This window comes from Triticum urartu, chromosome 2A, assembly GCF_056163025.1.
Source record: "Triticum urartu cultivar PI428250 chromosome 2A, HENAU_Tu73, whole genome shotgun sequence".
NCBI lineage: Eukaryota > Viridiplantae > Streptophyta > Magnoliopsida > Poales > Poaceae > Triticum > Triticum urartu.
The window spans coordinates 101780266-101805944 of record NC_141874.1 but is presented as its reverse complement, the minus strand read 5'-3'; the positions used below and the strand labels follow the sequence as shown (position 1 = coordinate 101805944).

At 45.9% G+C, this 25679-nt stretch overlaps 1 pseudogene; it reads right to left on the bottom strand.

Annotated features, from left to right (window-relative positions):
- Window positions 1-8975: 8975 nt before the first annotated feature.
- The window catches only part of LOC147984092 (uncharacterized), a 47707-nt pseudogene continuing 31003 nt past the window's right edge, over window positions 8976-25679 (bottom strand).

The following is a 25679-nucleotide window of genomic DNA, read 5'->3' as shown; positions in this document are numbered from 1 at the left end:
ACAGTGGGGCGACAGGGCAAGGGGGGCGGCGGGTGGTCGGGGCGGCGGCGGGTGGCTGGTGGCGGGGGCGGCGGCGGTTGGCGGTGGTCTCGTCGGGGAGAGAGGACAGAAAGAGAGGGCGGGGAAGGGCGGGGTGGGTAGCCGTTAGTTAGGTTATCTCTTTGCCGTCCGCCCCCGTTGCCATCTACTTTTTTGCTCCATTAGGTTTTTCTGAGCGGCTCGTTAGTGGGGCCCACCTCCATCTTTGTCGTCCGCCTGCAGACGAAAAAGAACTGGCTGATGGCAAAGACCTTCTGTGCCATCAGCCAGTTCTTTGCCATCCATTTTTTGTAAGCGGACGGCAAAGACCTTCTTTGCCGTCCGCCAGCAGACGACAAAGAATTGGCAGACGGCAAATAAGCAAATTCCAGTAGTGTCTGGTGCGGACCTTACTCTGGCTGACCTACGAGGTTCGGTAGTAACTTGATCTGAAGTTTCATGATCATCATCATTAACTTCCTCATTAATTGGTGTAGTCATCACTAGAACTGATTTCTGTGATGAACTTCTTTCCAATTCCAGAGCAGATACAATTACCTCATGAAGTTCTACTTTCCTCCCACTCACTTCTTTTGAGAGAAACTCCTTCTTCAGAAAGAATCCATTCTTAGCAATAAATGTCGTTTCTTCGGATCTGTGATAGAAGGTGTACCCAGCATTTTACTTTGGGTATCCTATGAAGACACACTTCTCCGATTTGGGTTCGAGGTTATCATGTTGAAACTTTTTCACATAAGCATCGCAACCCCAAACTACAAGAAACGATAGCTTAGGTTTCTTGCCAAACCATAGTTCATACGGTGTCGTCTCAACGGATTTAGATGGTGCCCTATTTAACGTGAATACAATTGTCTCTAATGCATAACCCCAAAACAATAGTGGTATATCGGTAAGAGACATCATAGATCGCACCATATCGAATAAAGCACAGTTACGATGTTCGGACACACCATTATGCTGTGGTGTTCCAGGTGGCGTGAGTTGCGAAACTATTTCATATTGTTTCTAATGAAGACCAAACTCGTAACTCAAATATTCGCCTGCACAATTAGATCGTAGAAAATTTATTTTCTTATTACAATGATTTTCCACTTCACTCTGAAATTCTTTGAACTTTTCAAATATTCCAGACTTTATGTTTCATCAAGTAGATATATCCATATCTGCTCAAATCATCTGTGAAGGTTAGAAAATAACTATACCCGCCGCAAGCCTCAACACTCATCGGACCGCATACATCAGTATGTATTATTTCCAACAAGCCTGTTGCTCGCTCCATTGTTCCGGAGAATGGAGTCTTAGTCGTCTTACCCATGAGGCATGGTTCGCAAGCATAAAGTGATTCATAATCAAGTGATTCCAAAAGCCCATCAGCATGGAGTTTCTCTTGACATGCAGCCTATCCACCTCAGCGGCTTGCCACGTCATCAATTACTCTTAATTATTTTGATCATGCACCTCACCACGTCAGCATTTTTCTTAACAAAAACATGTTTTTCCAGGTGATTCGACTCTCTGAGAAGTGAAAAGGCCTCTTTCGTCAACCGATAAGAAGAAGCCCAACAGGAGCACATCGCTTCATCTCTTCGCATCTCTTACGAAGCAATTACGACATCTTAACCATCTTTTAGTTTCCACCTCCGGTATACATCCATTAATATCTCATCGTCTATTCCCCACTGCTCCCTACCCAAAGCTCCAATGCATCAGCGTCTCCTCCCCTCCCACAGCGATTCTCCATCACACAAGACCAGCAAACAACACTGGTGCCCCAGTTCGACACGACGTCCACGGCTTGAGCCATCCCACCTCCACACGAAGCATAGCCCGACAGCAACAGCGATGCACTCCCCGGCGCGCGTCAATGCGGTGCCCGCCGACGAATCCACATGCCACATGGATGTCGATGGCAGTGGCGGCGAATACCCAGATCTCGGCATGGCGTCGACGTCTACGGCAATCGGCAATGTCCATGGCCTTAGATCATTGCAGTAGAAGCACTCAGTTCCAGGCTTGGGTCTAGCTTTGGGCTTCTTCATGGGAGCAGCAACTTGCTTGCTATTCTTCTTTAAAGTTCCCTCTCTTTCCATTGCCCTTTTACTTGAAACTAGTGGTCTTGTCAACCATCAACATTTGATGCTTTTCTTGATTTCTACCTTCGTCGATTTCAGCATCACGAAGAGCTCGGGAATCATTTTCGTCATCCCTTGCATATTATAGTTCATCATGAAGTTCTGGTGATAGTGACTAGAGAGCTCTTTCGATCAATATTTTATCTGGAAAAACTCCCACTCGATTCAAGCAATTGTAGTACTCAAACAATCTGAGCACATGCTCACTGGTTGAGCTATTCTCCTCCATCTTGTAGGCAAAGTACTTGTCAGAGGTCTCATACCTCTCGACTCGGGCATGAGTCTGGAATACCAATTTTAGCTCTTGGAACATCTTATATGCTCCGTGGCGTTCAAAACGTTTTTGAAGTCCCGGTTCTAAGCCGTAAAGCATGGCACACTAAACTATCAAGTAGTTATCATACCAAGCTTGCCAAACGTTCATAACGTCTGTATCTGCTCCTGCAATAGGTCTGTCACCTAGCGATGCATCAAGGACACAATTCTTCTATGCAGCAATGAGGATAATCCTCAGATCACGGACCAAGTCCTCATCATTGCTACTATCATCTTTCAACTTATTTTCTGTAGGAACATATCAAAAATAAACTGGAAGCTACATCGCAAGCTATTGATCTACAACATAGATATGCAAATACTATCAGGACTAAGTTCATGATAAATTAAAGTTCAATTAATCATATTACTTAAGAACTCCCACTTAGATAGACATCCCTCTAATCATCTAAGTGATCACGTGATCCATATCAACTAAACCATGTCCGATCATCACGTGAGATGGAGTAGTTTTCAATGGTGAACATCACTATGTTGATCATATCTACTATATGATTCACACTCGACCTTTCGGTCTTAGTGTTCTGAGGCCATATCTGCATATGCTAGGCTCGTCAACTTTAACCCGAGTATTCTGCGTGTGCAAAACTGGCTTGCACCCGTTGTATGTGAACGTAGAGCTTATCACACCCGATCATCACGTGGTGTCTCGGCACGACGAACTGTAGCAACGGCGCATACTCAGGGAGAACACCTATACCATGAAATTTAGTGAGAGATCATCTTATAATGCTAACGACATACTAAGCAAAATAAGATGCATAAAGGATAAACATCACATGCAATCAATATAAGTGATATGATATGGCCATCATCATCTTGTGCCTTTGATCTCCATCTCCAAAGCACCGTCATGATCACCATCGTCACCGGCTTGACACCTTGATCTCCATCGAAGCATCATTGTCGTCTCGCCAACTATTGCTTCTACTACTATCGCTACCGCTTAGTGATAAAGTAAAGCAATTACATGGAAATTGCATTTCTTAAAATAAAGCGACAACCATATGGCTCCTGCCAGTTGCCGATAACTATGTTACAAAACATGATCATCTCATACAACAATTTATATAATCACATCTTGACCATATCACATCACAACATTGAAAGTGCGTTATATCGACTAGAGGGGGTGAATAGGCAATTTTTATGAAATTCTTCACTGAGGAATTTGCTAGTGAGGAAATTCCTTAGCGAAGAACTACTAGCAGCAGAATAAGTACTCAGAAGTAAACATAGCAGAATACATGCATGGTCATCATGATGAAATGAAGATCAACACAGAGTACAGAAAGCGTAAACACAGGATAGCACAAGATGAAGACAAACAGACTGAAGAAATTGAACTGAGGAAATTGAGAAAGTCTTCAGTCAAAGTCTTCGAACACAGATATGAACAAACACACAACATAGTAGTGAGGAATTGAAAGCGTTCAGGAAATAGAACCAGTAGGCTTGGTGAAGACAATGATTTGGTAGACCAGTTACAACTGCTGTCTCAGTTGTACATCTGGTTGGAGCGGCTGAGTATTGAAACTCGAGGACACACAGTCCCGGACACACAGTCCTCACCGTATTCTCCTTGAGCTAAGGACACACAGTCCTCGCCCAATCACTCGTGGTAAGTCTTCAGGTGACTTCCGAACCTTCACAAACTCGGTCACTCGGCGATCCACAATTCCTCTTGGATGCTCTAGACCATGACGCCTAACCGTCTGGAAGAAGCACAGTCTTCAAAGGTAACAAGCGTCGGATCCATGCAGGATCAATCTCTTCAGTGATGCTCAATCACTTTGGGTTTGTAGGTGTTTGGGTTTGGGTTTGGATTTTCCTCACTTGATGATTTTCGCTCAAAGTCCTCGGAGGATGGGATGCTCTCAAATGACAAGTGTCAGTTTCTCGCGGAGAAGCCAACCAGCTAGTGGTTGTAGGGGGCGGCTATTTATAGCCTAGGGAGTAGCCCGACATGATAAGACATAAATGCCCTTCAATGATATGACCGTTGGATGGATAAGATATTTTGGGATAGCTGGCGCATAGCACAGCAACGGTCGGAAATTTGAGGTTCAAATTCCTCAAGGCTATCATGTTCCTCACAGTGTAGGCAATTCGCACTGGCGAATTCCTAACTCCTCAGTCAGAGCAAAGTCCTCAGTGACCAGAAGAACTGCGTCTCTCTCACTGAAGAAATTGACTGAACTGTATGAGATTTCCAATGGCTTCACTCGAAGGGATTGGTAGGTGTAGGATTTGAGTTGAGCATCACATGGAAATTTTCTCCTTAGTATTTCCTCGACCCCCTTTAACAGTACGGTGTTTCCTATGACTCAAGAAAGAGAAAATGAAACTACAAAAACAAAAGTCTTCACGCTTCATGTTCCTCGAATGAATACCAAGTCTTCAAGGTTACACCAATTTCTTCACTTTCAAAGTCTTCAGAAAGTCTTCAGAATATCAAAGTCTTCAGTCGAAGAACTTCATTTTTAGGGGTCGACTTTCTCTATAAATATCAAACTCCTCATAGACTTATAGACCTGTGTACACTCATAAACACATTAGATCCTTAACCTATAAGTCTTCAATACACCAAAATAACTAAGGGGCACTAGATGCACTTACAATCTCCCCCTTTTTGGTGATTGATGACAATATAGGTTAGGTTTTCAACGGGGATAAACATTTGAAGTGTAAATACTGATATTGCGGAATTTGATTGCAAGATATAGAAGAACTCCCCCTGAAGATGTGCATAGTGAGGAATTTGCTTTTGAAGCAATGCACACTTGAAGAGTTGAATCATGGAGATCTCCCCCTATATCTTGTAATTCATACACGCATTTGATATATAATATGAAGAATTTGAAATGCATGATGAGATATGGTGCCTGATGATATTCAGCATGCGTGCAATAATATTAACGAGGAATAAGCATGCAGAATAGTGCATCAAAAGTATCAGAGCACAGTGCATCAAAAGTATCAGAGCACCATCGGGTTTAAGATTACAACTCGATCCAATACAGTTTCAGAAGAACGAGAGTTGTAACTTAGCAAAAAACGCCCTTATAATAGACCCGCTTGAAGACTAACTCAGATTTCTCCCCCTTTGTCATCGAATGACCAAAAGGATCGAAACTGAGGACTAACTCCCCTTAAGTTAATCAAGATGATGAAGGAGCGCCAGCGTTGTTGGGGTCGGTTGTTGAAGTAGGGCCTGCCGCAGTGTCGTCCAAGTCTTCATTTTCATCAGTCTCACGCGATGAATAATAGGAGCTGGCCACCAAAGAAGGAACCTTGACCTTCTTGTATTTCTTCGGAGGAGGTGCAGACCAGTCAAACTCTTCTTTGAGACCCATTTTCTTCAGATCGTCAGCGCTGTAAACTTGAGACAGAACAGCCCAGGTGCGGTTGAGGGTTTCATGGAGGTAGTAGTGGTTTTTCTTCACTGCATTGTGTGTTGAAGTCATGTTGTGAAGAATTGAACCAAACTGACGCTTGACCCATTTGTGATTGCGATCAACCTTCTGGTGAAGACTGAGGAGTAACTCACGATCAGTCATTACCCTGGGTGCTGTGGCTTGAGGATTTGTCTTGGCAGTGTTGGCGGCAGAGTCATGTGTGGCAGAGTCATCATTGGTGGAGTAAGATGCGGCCTTGCAAAATTGACCATCCAATGGATGAATGCCTTCATCTATCACAGCAGTTGCCTTGCCCTTTTCATCAGCTGAGGAAAATGTCCTTTTGAGGACTTCAATAGGAGGCAAGTAGCTGCAGTGGTTCAGAGTGTCAGCTTTGTAGTTGAGTGAAGACCTTGTCCTGATGAATCTCATAATCCATGGCGCATAAGGCTTCAGCTCAAATGGTGACATAGCAATATTGGCCAGAGTCCTCATGAAGAAATCATGGAAGTTGACGGAAACACCATGAATGATGTTGAAAAGCATATTCTTCATGATGCCAATGACTTCTTCATCATTTGAGTTGTGGCCTTTGATAGGACTCATTGTCTTCGACAGAATGCGATAGACAGTCCGAGGCACATACAATAATGCCTTGACGAGGAAATTGGTTCGAGGGGCCTGCCCTGGCTTCAAAGGCTTCATCAGCACTTGCATATAGTGATTTGAAAGCTCAGGTTCGTTGTAAACACAACGTGCATCTTCAATGGGAGGACTTAGTGGTAGGGCACGAAGCAATTCAGACGCTGGTGCCTTGTAGTGAGTGTTTTCTGTCATCCAGTCCAGAACCCATGAATTAACATCTTCAGAATCGCATGTGATGTGCAGTCTTGCGTAGAACTGGAGAATGAGTTCTTCATTCCAATCACATATGTCAGTGCAGAAATTCAGCAGCCCAGCGTCGTGAAGAACACTGAGGACTGGTGTGAAGCACGACAAAGACTCCATGTCTACATGAGGAATATGTGCATGGTCAAAGACTTTATCTTTGTTGAACAGCACTGAGGAATAGAAGTTGGCTTGACTGGCAGTCCAGAAACGCCTCTTCCTTATGCGAGTAGAGTCATAGGGGTTGTAATCTGTGAAGAATACATGCTCGCCAAAGAAGTCTTCAGCCTTGAACTTTTGCTTCCTTGAGAACGGATCCTTTGGCTTGGGCAGAGGAGTGTCAGTGAGTTGCATCACTACCTCAGGAATCGCGATCTCAGGTTCATCGGTCTGAGGAATTTCTGGTTCTTCCTCAGGTGCAGTCTGAGTTGTCACATTTTCAGCAGCAGCAGTTTCTTCAGCACTAGTGGCTAGAATTTCTTCATGGACAGATGAGGTGGGATGATTTTCTTCAGAGCCCAATTGAACTGTTGGTGCAGGGGAGTGAGGGATTTGCTGCAGCGGGGTGAAGAGTGGAGAATTGGGATGCTGACTTTCCCAAAAGTCATCATTCATCACTGGAGTTGTGCTTCCAATGTCCACATCTTCATCATCAATTTCTTCAACACCAGCCTCTTCAGCAGTAAACTGAGGCATTGGTGATGATACCACTAGGGTTGAAGGGATTGCATCCACTTCAATTTCTTCATCAATCTGCTCTGACGAAGCAGCAGATTGAGTTTCTTCATCAGATCCGCTTGGGATCGCATATTCTTCATCAAATGGAACAAGGTCCTTTGATGGCATGGTGGAAATCGGAACAGCATCGATCAGATTTTCATATGAGCTGGTCATAGGCTTCATCTTTTTTGGAGCTGAAGATTCTGGAGCACTTGATGCTTTCCTTTTCTTCACTGCAGCTCGCTCTGCAGCCTTCGTTTTCTTCACATCTAATGCAGATGAAAGGATAGGAGTTGGTGTAGGCGCAGGTGGAGCTGAGGAATCTGGTTGAATTTCCTCAGGCACAACTGATGCAGTTGCCCTGACTTCTTCAGTTTCTTCAGGCGCACCACTAGTGGATGCCCTGGCAATTTCTTCAGCGGCTGGAATGGAGTCATCAGCCCTGGAACTAGCATTTTCTTCAGTAGCCTGAAAATCATCAGCGGTGCTGGCATGTTCTTTAGTTGGCTGAACAGAAGCTTCAGCTTGAGGAACTTCTTGTTGCGATGGGGCTGCAACATTTGTGAACTTTTCAGTCAGTTTCACAAACCTGACTTTGGCTCCCTACCAATCAGCATAGTATGAGTCAAATTTGTCGCTCAGGGCTTTGATGTCAGCCTGCATCTTGACAAGTTCTTCAGTTGTCATCTGGACAATATTTTTCTTCAGTACTTTCTCTTTTCTGTACTGCGATTTCTTGATCTCTCTGGCCCTATCATATTTCCATTTCTCCTCTTGGATGAAATGATGTAACACCCCGGATGTAACTTTCCCAATTTGTACTCCAACTCTTGCCGTTTCCGGCGTTAAGTTATATTTATTTCCTCGGGTTCGGGTCTTTGTCTCCGTGTGTTGTTGTCGTTGTCATGCATCTCATATCATGTCATCATGTGCATTGCATTTGCATACGTGTTCGTCTCATGCATTCGAGCATTTTCCCCGTTGTCCGTTTTGCATTCCGACGCTTCGTTCTCCTCCGGTGGTCATTTCTAGCTTTCTTTCGTGTGTGGGGATTAAACATTTCCGGATTGGACCGAGACTTGCCAAGCGGCCTTGGTTTACTACCGGTAGGCCGCCTGTAAAGTTTCGTATCATTTGGACTTCGTTTGATACTCCAACGGTTAACCGAGGGACCGAAAAGGCCTCGTGTGTGTTGCAGCCCAACACCCCTCCAATTTGGCCCAAAACCCACTTAACTCTGCTCCATCATCTAGAGCGTTCGATCACGATCGCATGGCCGAAAACTGCACCTCATTTGGACTCTCCTAGCTCCCTCTAGGCCTATAAATAGACCCTCTCCGAAATCTCCTTCCCCTTCCTCCCGAAAAACCCTAGATCCACCTCATCGCGCACCACCGGACAAAACTGCACCGACGGACATTGTCCGGATCCTCCCCGCCGCTGCCACGTTTCGCCTCCTCATTCACCGCCGCCGCCGTGCCCACTTCACCGCCTCCCGCCGCAGCTGGCCCGCGGGGCCCGCGTCAGGCCCGCGGGGCCCGTTCCCCCGCCGCCCCTCCGTGCCAAGCTCCAGGGAGAGGAGCTCCCGAGCGACCTCGTCGTCGGTGCCCTGCGTGCCGCCGTGGCGCCATCGCCGCCGGACACCGCCTCCTCGCGCCGGCGCCGCCTCCCCGCGCCGCTTCCGCCGCCCGGCCACCGCGCCGCGCTCCGGTGACCGAGCGCGCCGCCCCGCCGTCTTCTCCTCGCCGCCAAGCTCCGGCCGGTCCTCTCCGGCGAGCTCCGAGGATTCCGGCGAACTTCATGATCCGTGCCCGGATCCCAGATCTGTGAACAGTGAAACCCTAGGTCGTGTTCAAGTGCTCATGTTCACGGCTCCGTAACTTTGCATCCTTAACTCCAATTCATGCATATAGCATATCAAAATGTTCATCTCAGAGAGTACATCATTTCATTCCATTGCATCATTTTCATTTAAGTTCATCTTGATGCCCGAAATGCTGTGAGAAGAGGGCTACTTGAGTTAATTGTCAGGTCTGCTACTCCGTTTAGCACTTTTGTCATTTTTGCCATGATTAATGTGTGCATGATATGCCCTGATGCTCTACATGTGTTTTGTTTAGGGTTTTGTCATATCTCCAGAGGTGCAACCCATGTATTTTTGTGATGTGTGTGGTGTCTAGTGCAAGCTTGCAAAGTGGTGCACTTGCTAATTCTGTTTTCAGGGACTTAGAGATTTCACTACATGGAGTTGTTTATCTCATGATGTCATATGTTCTTGTTGTTTCCTAGTGATCCGTGCCTCTTTTGAGGATGATCAGTAAGAGAGTTTTGTTAATATTGTAGTGCTCTATCCATCCATGTCTTTGTTTGCAATTATGGAGCACCCTAGCTTGAGTCAATCGAGCTCTACTTTTTCTACTTTGTGAATCTGGGCAGATTGGCAACTTGTTTGCAATTTTGCCGGTAATGTTGTAGTTGAAGCATGCATGCTATGCTATTGTTCTTGCCATGTCTAGATTGCATTTTGTGCCTTATTGATGGGTGTCTGCTTGTCTTGCCATGACTTGCACCGTAGTGAGTGCATCGAGCTCGTAAACATGCCTACTTGAGTTATATTTCAGCATGTGCCAGTTTTCACTAAGTATGAAAACTGATTATGTTTTTGCTATGTTCACATGCTTGCAATTGTATTTTCTGATCCCTTTTGGCTCAAGGTCACTAAGGGACTTTTGTTAAGCTCTTTGATTAGCTCCATGCCATGCTTTACTTTGCCATGTTCAGATCCTGTAGCATGTAGTTTTGTTGCTCCGAAGAGGGCTACCTGATCTGAAATTCCAGACAAGTGTTAATTTCACCAAGTCTGAGATCTGTTTGTCATATGCATTTTTGCCATGCTTGTTTGAACCTGTTAATGGGTGAATTGGCCGTAGCTCAGTGCTAGACTTTTTCTAAGCATCTTGTATGCATCCCTGCCATGTATTTTTTTGTCATGTTTGGGTGTTGTAGCATGTTCATCTCATTGCATTTAGATGCCTACTTGCTGTAAATCGCAGACCGGTGTCATTTTTGAATCGCTTGCCATTTCCAAACCGTAACTCCGATTCCGGTGTTCTTTATATCGTTTTCAAGAGATTTCATCTCATCTTTCCAGTGGCACACTTAGATTTCCAAGTTGAGGCCAGGTTCATGCATTTACTGTCATATCTTGCATTTTGCATCCCGCATCGCATCCCGCATAGCATATCATCTTTGCATTGTGTTGTTTGAGTTTGCACGTGGTTGATTGTATCCTTGTTGCTTGTTTGTCTTGTTTGGGTAGATCCGGGAGACGAGTTCGCTAATGAGGAGCCCGTTGAGTTTGCTTTTGAGGATCCAGTCAACTCTGACAACTGTGCAGGCAAGATGATCATACCCTCAAAATCACTACTATCCTTGCTATGCTAGTTTGCTCGCTCTTTTGCTATGCCAATGCTATGATGCCTACCACTTATTTTCAAGCCTCCTAAATTGCCATGTCAAACCTCTAACCCACCATGTCCTAACAAACCGTTGATTGGCTATGTTACCGCTTTGCTTAGCCCCTCTTATAGCGTTGCTAGTTGCAGGTGAAGATTGGAGGCCGTTCCTTGTTGGAACATTTATTTTACTTGTTGGGATATCATTATATTATCTTGTTATCTTAATGCATCTATATATTTGGTAAAGGGTGGAAGGCTCGGCCTCTCGCCTAGTGTTTTGTTCCACTCTTGCCGCCCTAGTTTCCGTCATATCGGTGTTATGTTCCCGGTTTTTGCGTTCCTTACGCGGTTGGGTTATAATGGGAACCCCTTGATATTTCACCTTGATTAAAGCTTTTCCAGCAATGCCCAACCTTGGTCTTACCATTTGCCACCTTGCCCTTTTTCCCCTGGGTTTCCGGAGCCCGAGGGTCATCTTATTTTAAACCCCCCCCCCCGGGCCAGTGCTCCTCTGAGTGTTGGTCCAAATAGAGCCACTTGCAGCGCCACCTCAGGGCAACTTGAGGGTTGGTTTTAGTTGTACATAGTGTTCATCTGAGTGTGCCCTGAGAAAGAGATATGTGCAGCTCCTATCGGGATTTGTCGGCACATTCGGGCGGTGTTGCTGGATTTGTTTTAACCTGTCGAAGTGTCTTGAGTAACCGAGATACCGAGTCTGGTCAGAACGTCTTGGGAGGAGGTCTATTCCTTCGTTGACCGTGAGAGCTTGTCATGGGCTAAGTTGGGACTCCCCTGCAGGGATTGAACTTTCGAAAGCCGTGCCCGCGGTTATGGGAAGATGGGAATTTGTTAATGTCCGATTGTAGATAACTTGAACCTTAACTTAATTAAAATGAATCAACTGAGTGTGTTACTGTGATGGCCTCTTCTCGGTGGAGTCCGGGAGGTGGACACGGTGTTGGAGTAATGTTTGCGCAGGTTGTTCTCTAGTTTCTCGCTCGTGCTTTGCCTCCTCTTCTCGCTCTCTTTTGCGAATAAGTTAGCCACCATACTTGCTAGTCGCTTGCTGCAGCTCCACCTTATATTTACCTTGCCTTACCTACAAGCTTAAATAGTCTTGATCGCGAGGGTGCGAGATTGCTGAGTCCCTGTGGCTCACAGATTACTATTACACCAGATGCAGGGCCTGATGATTCCGCTCCAGGAGACGCGTATGATCTCAAGTGGGAGTTCGACGAAGACTCTCAACGTTACTATGTTTCCTTTCCCGATGATCAGTAGTGGCGCCCAGTTGGGGGTGATTGGGATCGTGTCGCATGTTGGGTTCTCTTTTATTTTGGCGCCGTAGTCGGGCCATGAGTGTTTGGATGATGTAATGTTATTTATGTACTTGATTGACGTGGCGAGTGTAAGCCAACTATGTTATCTACCCTTTCATTATTATATTACATGGGATGTTGTGAAGATTGCCTAACTTGCGACATATGCCTTCAATGCGATTATGCCTCTAAGTCGTGCCTCGACACGTGGGAGATATAGTCGCATCGAGGGTGTTACAAGTTGGTAATCAGAGCCTTCCCCGACCTTAGGAGCCCCATTGCTTGATCGTTATTAGCGGCCGAGTTGTGTCTAGAAAAATGTTTTGAGTCTTTAGGAATTATATATCGGAGAGTTTAGGAATTCTTTTTACTTCCCAGTCTCCTCATCGCTCTGGTAAGGCATCCTGACGTAGAGTTTTGACTCTTCTCTTCTCAAATTTCACTAAAAAAAATTTAGGATCACGCGGGTATCTTGGAATAGTTCCGATGGTTTTATGATGAGAACATTGTATTGGTGCCTCCTGTCAGGGGTTTAGTGGAAGTGTCCCGGGGAGTTGAGCTCTGAGGTGTTGTCATCATAATTTTATCGTTGCAGTTCTGGAATACCTGAGTTTAGTACGCCGACATCGAAAATCTCTTTTATGCAGTTCGTTGGTGAGATAACCTCGACGCCACCCAGTACTGGGGCGGGAGTTCGGGAGTATCGCCATAACTTGTATAACGGGTGCTTTTCTATGGTTGAGGTAGATGGTTTCCGAAGGTTTCTTGGTTATGTGTTGAAGGATGGATACAGCTGGATGTAGGATTTGCTAGTTTGGGTGAGATATTATGCTTCCCCTGTATCCCCAACACCTGATTGCATAACCGGAAAGGTTCGGGAGTTTCATAGGTGCGAATTCTAGTAGCTCTAGTTCTTCTTCCACGGATATTGGTTTGAGATTGGGATTTCTTACCGATTATTCGTTCTTGATCCGTACCTTGTTGAATTATTTCTCTACCTTAATTCTACGTGGCTTCTCAATTTATGGATATGTGACCATTTCAAGAGGAATGCATTCGTTCATTTTGTTCGGATGTGAAGACTATATGTTGCAATTTTCATTCCGTTGGATTCAGCTTCAATATTTATCTGTCAATGTGCTAATGGTGGTCAACCTCTTCAGGATGGCTCCTCCAACGCGCACGACTCCGAATCCTGATCCGCCACCACCTCCACCTCCTCCGGAGGCATGGCAAGCTGTGATGGCCGCAACCAATGCAAACACACAGTTGATCATGCAAATTCTTCAAGAGCGCAATCAAGGCAGTCAAGGGAATCAAGGCAGCAATCAGAATCACTTTGCTACACTCAACCAGTTCCTTGCTAACGGGCCAAAGACTTTCAGCAATTGTGTTGAGGCAACCGATGCTGACGATTGGCTTGTGGATCTGTGTAAGCATTTCGAGTGCAGTAACGTCAGGCCTGAGGACATTGTCAAGTTCGCTTCCCTCCAACTCAAAGATCAAGCTGCAGAATGGTTCCAGCAGTACAAGGATTCCAGAGGTGGACGTGTTATCACTTGGAATGATTTTCGTCGAGATTTCCGAGCTCATGATATTCCCCAGAGCATGGTTGAAAGCAAGCGTGAGGAATTCCGCAACCTGAAGCAAGGCTCTTTGTCTGTCTATGACTACAACAAGTTGTTTCAGAAGCTCGCCCGCTTTGCCAAGCAGGACGTCCCTGATGAGAAGAACATGATATATCAGTTCAGGGGTGGTCTCAGAGAAGAAATTCAGCTAGCTCTTGTTCTCTTTGAGCCCTTGAGGTACGATGAGTTCTACAACATGGCACTAAAGCAAGAGGCTGCTCAGTTGAGGTGTGATGCTTCCAAGAAGCGAGTCAGAGATGTTACTCCTTCTTCCTCTACTCAAGTGGCCAAGCAGCAGAAGTATTGGCTTCCTCCTCCTCCGTTTCGTCAGCCGTATCAGCAAAAGAGCAAAGGTGGCAGTGGTTCTTCCCACCCACCCAACCCTGGCTTTCAGAACAAGACTTCGTCTCAAGCTCCAAGATCGAGTCCTCCGTATCATCGTCCGCTTTCAGAGGTCACGTGCAACAAGTGCCAACAGAAGGGTCACTATGCCAACAAGTGTTTCAACCAGAGGCGTCTTCCTACTCCTCCTCCTGTCAGATCAGCAAGTACAGTTGTGGTCAAGCATAACCCCAAGCACGCCAAGGTCAATTTGCTGAATGCAGCTCAGGCAGAGGACTCACCAGATGTGATCATGGGTAACCTTCCTGTTAATGATGTTCCTGCAAAAGTTCTTTTTGACACTGGTGCATCGCTTTGTTTTATTTCAACGCAATTTGTGGCCAAGCATGATTTTGTGACTGAAAGGATTCCTTTTCCGTTGAAGATTGTGTCTCCAGGCAAGCAAATGACTTCTAACAATTGCGTCCCGGATGTCTCTATCATGTTGGGCGATTACAAGTTTCTCTCTTCTCCGGTGGTTCTTGGCAACTCGGATATTGATCTTATTCTCGGAATGGATTGGCTTACTAAGCACAAGGCTCATCTTGATTGTGCAGCCAGGCAGATTCAATTGACTCATTCGTCTGAGGATGTAATTGTCTTTGCCGCTCGTGATGATACTATCCGTCTGTTTTCTCTCAATGAGAAGGGTGAATTGGACGCTATTTCGCAAATTCCAGTCGTTTGCGAATATCAAGACGTTTTCCCAGAAGAGCTTCCAGGAATGCCTCCACACCGGCCAGTTGAATTCGTTATTGATCTTGAGCCTGGTACGGAACCTGTGTGCAAGCGTCCTTACAAGCTCGGACCTGAAGAGTTGAAGGAGCTGAAGAAGCAACTCGATATTCAAGAGAAAATGGGTCTCATCCGGCCTAGTTCTTCTCCGTGGGGTTGTGGTGTTCTTTTTGTGAAGAAGAAGGATGGAATGGACCGAATTTGTGTTGATTACCGTCCAGTGAACAAGAAGACCATCAAGAACAAATACCCACTTCCCAACATCAATGAGCTGTTCGAACAACTCAAAGGTGCTCGAGTATTCTCCAAGCTTGATCTCCGTATGGGTTATCATCAGATTCGAATCCGTGAGCAAGATATTCCCAAGACGGCTTTCAGGACAAGCTTTGGTTCACATGAATACACTGTCATGTCTTTTGGTCTCGTCAACGCTCCTCCGACGTTCTCTCGCATGATGAACTTCATGTTGGGGAACATTGCAGAAAACAAAAAAATTTCCTACGGTTTCACCAAGATCCATCTAGGAGTTCATCTAGCAACGAGTGATTAGATGCATCTACGTACCTTATAGATGGCGAGCGTAAGCGTTCAAAGAACGGGGATGATGTAGTCGAACACGACGTGATTCAAATCACCGATGATCAAGCACCGAACGGACGGTGCCTCCGCGTTCAACACACGTACGGAACGAATGACGTCTCCTCCTTTCTTGATCCAGCAAGGGGGGAGGAGAGGTTGATGAAGATCCAGCAGCACGACGGCGTGGTGGTGGATGCAGGGCGTCACAGTAGCAGGGCTTCGCCTATACTACGAGGGAGAGGCGTAACGGGGAGAGGGGAAAGCACCAAAGGCTGAGGTATGAAATCCCTCCTCTCTTCAACTATATATAGGAGGGCCAAGGGGGGGTGGTGCGCAGCCTAGGAGATCCAATCTCCTAGGTGCGGCGGCCAAGGGGAGGTTTCCCTCCCCCCCAAGGCACTTAGGGGTGCCTTCCACTAGTGGGACTCCTCCCCCATGGAAACCCTAGGCGCATGGGCCTATAGGGGCTGGTGCCCTTGGCCCATATAGGCCAAGGCGCACCCCCTACAGCCCATGTGGCCCCCCGGGACAGGTGGCCCCACCCGGTGGGGCCCCGGGACCCCTCCGGTGGTCCCGGTACAATACCGATAACCCCGAAACTTGTCCCGATGGCCGAAACAGCACTTCCTATATATAATTCTTTACCTCCGGACCATTCCGGAACTCCTCGTGACGTCCGGGATCTCATCCGGGACTCCGAACAACATTCGGGTTACTGCACATACATATCTTCATAACCCTAGCGTCACCGAACCTTAAGTGTGTAGACCCTACGGGTTCAGGAGACATGCAGACATGACCGGGACGACTCTCCAGTCAATAACCAACAGCGGGATCTGGATACCCATGTTGGCTCCCACATGCTCCACGATGATCTCATCGTATGAACCACGATGTCGAGGATTAAACAACCCCGTATACAATTCCCTTTGTCAATCGGTATGTTACTTGCCCGAGACTCGATCGTCGGTATCCCAATACCTTGTTCAGTCTCGTTACCGGCAAGTCACTTTACTCGTACCGTAATGCATGATCCCGTGATCAACCACTTGGTCACCTTGAGCTCATAATGATGATGCATTACCGAGTGGGCCCAGTGATACCTCTCCGTTATATGGAGTGACAAATCCCAGTCTCGATCCGTGTCAACCCAACAGACACTTTCGGAAATACCTGTAATGCACCTTTATAGTCACCCAGTTACGTTGTGACGTTTGCTACACCCAAAGCATTCTTACGGTATCCGGGAGTTACACGATCTCATGGTCAAAGGAAAAGATACTTGACATTGGAAAAGCTCTAGCAAACGAACTACACGATCTTGTGCTATGCTTAGGATTAGGTCTTGTCCATCACATCATTCTCCTAATGATGTGATCCCGTTATCAATGACATCCAATGTCCATAGCCAGGAAACCATGACTATCTGTTGATCAACGAGCTAGTCAACTAGAGGCTTACTAGGGACATATTATGGTCTATGTATTCACACGTGTATTACGATTTCCGGATAATACAGTTATAGCATGAATAAAGACAATTATCATGATCAAAGAAATATAATAATAATACTTCTATTATTGCCTCTAGGGCATATTTCCAATAGTCTCCCACTTGCACTAGAGTCAATAATCTAGTTACATTGTGATGAATCGAACACCCATGGAATTCTGGTGTTGATCATGTTTTGCCCTAGGGAGAGGTTTAGTCAACGGATCTGCTATATTCAGGTCCGTATGTACTTTACAAATCTCTATGTCTCCATCTTGAACATTTTCACAAATGGAGTTGAAGCGACGCTTGATGTGCCTTGTCTTCTTGTGAAACCTGGGCTCCTTGGCAAGTGCAATAGCTCCAGTGTTGTCACAAAAGAGTTTGATTGGCCCCGACGCATTGGGTATGACTCCTAGGTCGGTGATGAACTCCTTCACCCATATTGCTTCATGTGCTGCCTTCGAGGCTGCCATGTACTCCGCTTCACATGTAGATCCCGCCACGACGCTCTGTTTGCAGCTGCACCAGCTCACTGCTCCACCATTCAACATATACACGTATCCGGTTTGTGACTTAGAGTCATCCAGATCTGTGTCGAAGCTAGCGTCGACGTAACCCTTTAGGACGAGCTCTTCGTCACCTCCATAAACGAGAAACATTTCCCTAGTACTTTTCAGGTACTTCAGGATATTCTTGACCGCTGTCCGGTGTTCCTTGCCGGGATTACTTTGCTACCTTCCTACCAAACTAACGGCAAGGTTTACATCAGGTCTGGTACACAGCATGGCATACATAATAGAACCTATGGCTGAGGCATAGGGGATGACACTCATCTCTTCTATCTCTTCTGCCGTGGTCGGACATTGAGCTGAGCTCAATTTCATACCTTGCAAAACAGGCAAGAACCCTTTCTTGGACTGATCCATTTTGAACTTCTTCAAAATCTTATCAAGGTATGTGCTTTGTGAAAGACCTATGAGGCGTCTTGATCTATCTCTGTAGATCTTGATGCCTAATATATAAGCAGCTTCTCCAAGGTCCTTCATTGAAAAACTTTTATTCAAGTAGGCCTTGATGCTGTCCAAGAGTTCTATATCATTTCCCATCAAAAGTATGTCATCTACATATAGTATGAGAAATGCTACAGAGCTCCCACTCACTTTCTTGTAAACGCAGGCTTCTCCATAAGTCTGCGTAAACCAAAACGCTTTGATCATCTCATCAAAGCGAATGTTCCAACTCCGAGATGCTTGCACCAGCCCATAAATCGAGCGTTGGAGCTTGCACACCTTGTTAGCATTCTTAGGATCGACAAAACCTTCCGGCTGCATCATATACAATTCTTCCTTAAGGAAACCATTAAGGAATGCCGTTTTGACGTCCATTTGCCATATTTCATAATCATAGAATGCGGCAATCGCTAACATGATTCGGACGGACTTTAGCTTCGCTACCGGTGAGAAAGTCTCATCGTAGTCAACCCCTTGAACTTGTCGATAACCCTTAGCGACAAGCCGAGCTTTATAGATGGTCACATTACCATCCGCATCTGTCTTCTTCTTAAAGATCCATTTATTTTCTATGGCTCGCCGTTCAACGGGCAAGTCAGTCAAAGTCCATACTTCGTTTTCATACCTGGATCCTATCTCGGATTTCATGGCTTCTAGCCATTTGTTGGAATCCGGTCCCGCCATCGCTTCTTCATAGTTCGAAGGTTCACCGTTGTCTAACAACATGATTTCCAAGACAGGGTTGCCGTACCACTCTGGTGCGGAACGTGTTCTTGTGGACCTTCGAATTTCAGTAGGAGCTTGATCAGAAGTATCTTGATCATCATGAACAACTTCCTCTCTAGTCGGTGCAGGCACCTCAGGAACATTTTCTTGAGTTGCGCCATTTACCGGTTCAAGAGGCAATACTTCATCAAGTTCCACTTTCCTCCCACCTACTTCTTTCGAGAGAAACTCTTTCTCTAGAAAGGATCCATTCCTGGCAACAAAGATCTTGCCTTCGGATCTGAGGTAGAAGATACACCCATAAGTTTCTTTAGGGTATCCTATGAAGACGCATTTTTCCGACTTGGGTTCGAGCTTTTCAGGTTGAAGTTTCTTGACATAAGCATCACATCCCCAAACTTTTAGAAACGACAGCTTAGGTTTCTTCCCAAACCATAATTCATACGGTGTCGTCTCAACGGATTTCGACGAGCCCTATTTAAAGTGAATGCGGCAGTCTCTAAAGCATAGCCCCAAAAAGATAGCGGTAAATCGGTAAGAGACATCATAGATCGCACCATATCTAATAGAGTGCGATTACGACGTTCGGACACACCGTTACGCTGAGGTGTTCTAGGCGGCGTGAGTTGTGAAACTATTCCACATTTTCTTAAGTGTGTGCCAAATTCGTGACTCAAGTATTCTCCTCCACGATCTGATCGTAGAAACTTGATTTTCCTGTCACGTTGATTTTCAACCTCACTCTGAAATTCCTTGAACTTTTCAAAGGTTTCAGACTTGTGTTTCATTAAGTAGACATACCCATATCTACTCAAGTCATCAGTGAGGGTGAGAACATAACGATAGCCACCGCGAGCCTCAACACTCATTGGACCGCACACATCAGTATGTATGATTTCCAATAAGTTGGTTGCTCGCTCCATTGTTCCTGAGAACGGGGTCTTGGTCATTTTTCCCATGAGGCATGGTTCGCACGTGTCAAATGATTCATAATCAAGAGACTCTAAAAGTCCATCTGCATGGAGCTTCTTCATGCGTTTGACACCTATGTGACCAAGGCGGCAGTGCCACAAGTATGTGGGACTATCATTATCAACCTTACATCTTTTGGTACTCACACTATGAACATGTGTAGTAATACGCTCGAGATTCATTAAGAATAAACCATTGACTATCGGAGCATGACCATAAAACATATCTCTCATATAAATAGAACAACCATTATTCTCGGATTTAAATGAGTAGCCATCTCATATTAAACGAGATCCTGATATAGTGTTCATGCTCAAACATGGCACTAAATAACAATTATTAAGGTTTATAACTAATCCCGTAGGTAAATGTAGAGGTAGCGTGCCGACGGCGATCACATCGACCTTGGAACCATTCCCGACGCGCATCGTCACCTCGTCCTTCGCCAGTTTCTGTTTATTCCGCAGCTCCTGCGGTGAGTTACAAATATGAGTAACGGCACCGGTATCAAATACCCAGGAGTTACTACGAGTACTGGTAAGGTACACATCAATTACATGTATATCAAATATACCTTTGGTGTTGCCGGCCTTCTTGTCCGCTAAGTATTTGGGGCAGTTCCGCTTCCAGTGACCCTTCCCTTTGCAATAAAAGCACTCTGTCTCAGGCTTGGGTCCATTCTTTGACTTCTTCCCGACAGCTTGCTTGCCGGGCGCAGCAACTTCCTTGCCGTCCTTCTTGAAGTTCTTTTTACCCTTGCCCTTTTTGAACTTAGTGGTTTTATTCATCATCAACACTTGATGTTCCTTCTTGACTTCTACCTCTGCTGATTTCAGCATAGCAAATACTTCAGGAATGGTCTTTACCATCCCCTGCATATTGAAGTTCATCACAAAGCTCTTGTAGCTTGGTGGAAGCGACTGGAGGATTCTGTCAATGACCGCGTCATCCGGGATATTAACTCCCAGCTGAGTCAAGCGGTTATGTAACCCAGACATAGTGAGTATGTGCTCACTGACAGAACTATTTTCCTCCATCTTACAGCTGAAGAACTTATCGGAGACTTCATATCTCTCGATCCGGGCATGAGCTTGAAAAACCATTTTCAGCTCTTCGAACATCTCATATGCTCCATGTCTCTCAAAACGCTTTTGGAGCCCCGGCTCTAAGCTGTAAAGCATGCCGCACTGAACGAGGGAGTAGTCATCAGTACGTGTCTGCCAAGCGTTCATAGCGTCTTGGTTCTGTGGGACGGGTGGACCACCTAACGGTGCTTGTAGGACATAATCTTTCTTGGCAGCTATGAGGATGATCCTCAGGTTCCGGACCCAGTCCGTATAGTTGCTGCCATCGTCTTTCAGCTTGGTTTTCTCTAGGAACGCGTTGAAATTGAATACAACGTTGGCCATTTGATCTACAGGACATATTGTAAAGATTTCAGACTAAGTTCATGATAATTAAGTTCATCTAATCAAATTATTAATGAACTCCCACTCAGATTAGACATCCCTCTAGTCATCTAAGTATTACACGATCCAAGTCGACTAAGCCGTGTCCGATTAACACGTGAGACGGACTAGTCATCGTCGGTGAACATCTTCATGTTGATCGTATCTTCCATACGACTCGTGTTCGACCTTTCGGTCTCTGTGTTCCGAGGCCATGTCTTCACATGCTAGGCTCGTCAAGTTAACCCTAAGTGTTTTTGCTGTGTAAAACTGTCTTACACCCGTTGTATGTGAACGTAAGGATCTATCACACCCGATTAACACGTGATGCTTCGAAACGACGAACTGTAGCAACGGTGCACAGTTAGGGGAGAACACTTCTTGAAATTGTTGTAAGGGATCATCTTATTCACTACCGTCGTTCTAAGTAAACAAGATGCAAAACATGATAAACATCACATGCAATCAAATAATAATAGTGACATGATATGGCCAATATCATATAGCTCCTTTGATCTCCATCTTGGGGCTCCATGATCATCCTGTCACCGTCATACTCATCGACATGTAAGTCGTGATTCCTATTACAAGAACATGATCAATCTCATACATCACATATATCATTCATCACATCCTTTTGGCCATATCACATCACATAGCATACCCTGCAAAAACAAGTTAGACGTCCTCTAATTGTTGTTTGCATGTTTTACGTGGCTGCTATGGGTTTCTAGCAAGAACATTTCTTACCTACGCAAAGACCACAACGTGATATGCCAATTGCTATTTACCCTTCATAAGGACCCTTTTCATCGAATCCGATCCGACTAAAGTAGGAGAGACAGGCACCCGCTAGCCACCTTATGCAACTAGTGCATGTCAGTCAGTGGAACCAGTCTCATGTAAGAGTACGTGTAAGGTCGGTCCGGGCCGCTTCATCCCACGATGCCGCCGAATCAAGATAAGACTAGTAACGGCAAGCATATTGAACCAAAATCAACGCCCACAACTACTTTGTGTTCTACTCGTGCAAGAGAACTACGCATAGACCTAGCTCATGATGCCACTGTTGGGGAACGTTGCAGAAAACAAAAAAATTTCCTACAGCTTCACCAAGATCCATCTAGGAGTTCATCTAGCAACGAGTGATTAGATGCATCTACGTACCTTATTGATGGCGAGCGTAAGCGTTCAAAGAACGGGGATGATGTAGTCGAACACGACGTGATTCAAATCACCGATGATCAAGCACCGAACGGACGGTGCCTCCGCGTTCAACACACGTACGGAACGGATGATGTCTCCTCCTTTCTTGATCCAGCAAGGGGGGAGGAGAGGTTGATGAAGATCCAGCAGCACGACGGCGTGGTGGTGGATGCAGGGCGTCACAGTAGCAGGGCTTCGCCTATACTACGAGGGAGAGACGTAACGGGGAGAGGGGAAAGCACCAAAGGCTGAGGTATGAAATCCCTCCTCTCTTCAACTATATATAGGAGGGCCAAGGGGGGTGGTGCGCAGCCTAGGAGATCCAATCTCCTAGGTGCGGCGGCCAAGGGGAGGTTTCCCTCCCCCCCCAAGGCACTTAGGGGTGCCTTCCACTAGTGGGACTCCTCCCCCATGGAAACCCTAGGCGCATGGGCCTATAGGGGCTGGTGCCCTTGGCCCATATAGGCCAAGGCGCACCCCCTACAGCCCATGTGGCCCCCCGGGACAGGTGGCCCCACCCGGTGGGGCCCCGGGACCCCTCCGGTGGTCCCGGTACAATACCGATAACCCCGAAACTTGTCCCGATGGCCGAAACAGCACTTCCTATATATAATTCCTTACCTCCGGACCATTCCGGAACTCCTCGTGATGTCCGGGATCTCATCCGGGACTCCGAACAACATTCGGGTTACTGCACATACATATCTTCATAACCCTAGCGTCACCGAACCTTAAGTGTGTAGACCCTACGGGTTCAGGAGACATGCAGACATGACCGGGACGACTCTCCGGTCAATAACCAACAGCGGGATCTGGATACCCATGTTGGCTCCCACATGCTCCACGATGATCTCATCGTATGAACCACGATGTCGAGGATTAAACAACCCCGTATACAATTCCCTTTGTCAATCGGTATGTTACTTGCCCGAGACTCGATCGTCGGTATCCCAATACCTTGTTCAGTCTCGTTACCGGCAAGTCACTTTACTCGTACCGTAATGCATGATCCCGTGATCAACCACTTGGTCACCTTGAGCTCATAATGATGATGCATTACCGAGTGGGCCCAGTGATACCTCTCCGTTATATGGAGTGACAAATCCCAGTCTCGATCCGTGTCAACCCAACAGACACTTTCGGAAATACCTGTAATGCACCTTTATAGTCACCCAGTTACGTTGTGACGTTTGATACACCCAAAGCATTCTTACGGTATCCGGGAGTTACATGATCTCATGGTCAAAGGAAAAGATACTTGACATTGGAAAAGCTCTAGCAAACGAACTACACGATCTTGTGCTATGCTTAGGATTAGGTCTTGTCCATCACATCATTCTCCTAATGATGTGATCCCGTTATCAATGACATCCAATGTCCATAGCCAGGAAACCATGACTATCTGTTGATCAATGAGCTAGTCAACTAGAGGCTTACTAGGGACATATTATGGTCTATGTATTCACACGTGTATTACGATTTCCGGATAATACAGTTATAGCATGAATAAAGACAATTATCATGATCAAAGAAATATAATAATAATACTTTTATTATTGCCTCTAGGGCATATTTCCAACACTTCATCTTCAATGCCTACACCAATGACTTTGTTTTGGTCTATCTCGACGACATTCTGGTTTTCTCCAAGAATAAGGAAGATCATGCCAAGCACTTGCGTTTGGTTCTTGATAAGCTCAGAGAACATCAGTTCTACGCCAAGTTCTCCAAGTGTGAATTTTGGCTTGATGAGGTTCTTTATCTTGGTCATATCATCTCTGCCAAGGGCATTGCCGTGAATCCTGAGAAGGTGTCTGCAATTGTGAATTGGGAACCTCCTCAGAACGTAAAGCAACTCCATAGCTTCCTCGGTCTCGCAAGCTATTGCCGAAGATTCGTTGAAAACTTTTCTAAGATCGCGAAGCCTCTCTCTAATCTTCTCCAGAAGCACGTAAAGTACGTTTGGTCTCCGGAGTGTGATAGTGCTTTCAACACTTTGAAAGAGAAATTGATCACTGCTCCAGTTCTCACTCCGCCTGATGAATCCAAGCCGTACGAGGTCTTTTGTGATGCCTCTCTCCAAGGTCTCGGCGCAGTATTGATGCAAGAGAAGAAAGTTGTTGCTTATACATCTCGCCTGTTGAAGCCTAATGAGAAGAACTACCCCACTCATGATCTCGAGTTGGCGGCAGTTGTGCATGCTCTTTTGACTTGGAGACATCTTCTATTGGGAAGAAAAGTGGACATTTTCACTGATCACAAGAGTCTCAAGTACATCTTCACTCAGCCTAATCTCAACCTCAGGCAAACTCGATGGGTCGAAATGATTCAAGAGTATAATCCGAGTATTGAGTATACTCCAGGCAAGGCCAATGTGATTGCTGACGCTTTGAGCAGGAAAGCTTACTGCAACAGTCTGATTCTCAAGCCTTATCAACCCGAGCTTTGCGAAGCTTTCCGCAAACTTAATCTGCAAGTTGTTCCTCAAGGTTTCCTCGCCAACCTGCAAGTCTCTCCTACCTTAGAAGACCAGATTCGCCAAGCTCAACTTCTTGATGCTATGGTGAAAAAGGTGAAGATTGGGATTGCCAAGAATCAGTCCAAGTACAAGTGCTACCGCCTTGATGACAAGGACACTCTCTTCTTCGAGGATCGTATTGTGGTACCCAAAGGTGACCTCCGTAAAGTGATCATGAACGAGGCTCACAATTCTCTCCTCTCCATCCACCCTGGGAGCACGAAGATGTATCAGGACCTCAAGCAAGCTTATTGGTGGACTCGAATGAAGCGCGAGATTGCTCAATTCATGAATGAATGTGATGTCTGCAGAAGAGTGAAGCCAGAACACCAAAGGCCAGCTGGTCTCCTCCAACCTCTTGCCATTCCAGAATGGAAGTTTGACCACATTGAAATGGACTTCGTGACTGGGTTTCCAAAGTCCAAGCGTGGCAATGATGCTATATTCGTTGTCATCGATAAACTCACCAAAGTGGCTCATTTTCTGCCTATCAAAGAGTCGATCATGCAGCTCAATTGGCAGAACTCTATACCTCTCGTATTGTCTCTCTGCACGGTATTCCACAAGTGATCTCTTCAGACCGTGGCAGCATCTTTACCTCGAAGTTTTGGGATTCTTTTCAGAAGGCCATGGGCACTAACATCCGCTTCAGCACAGCTTTCCATCCTCAAACTAGCGGTCAAGTCGAGCGT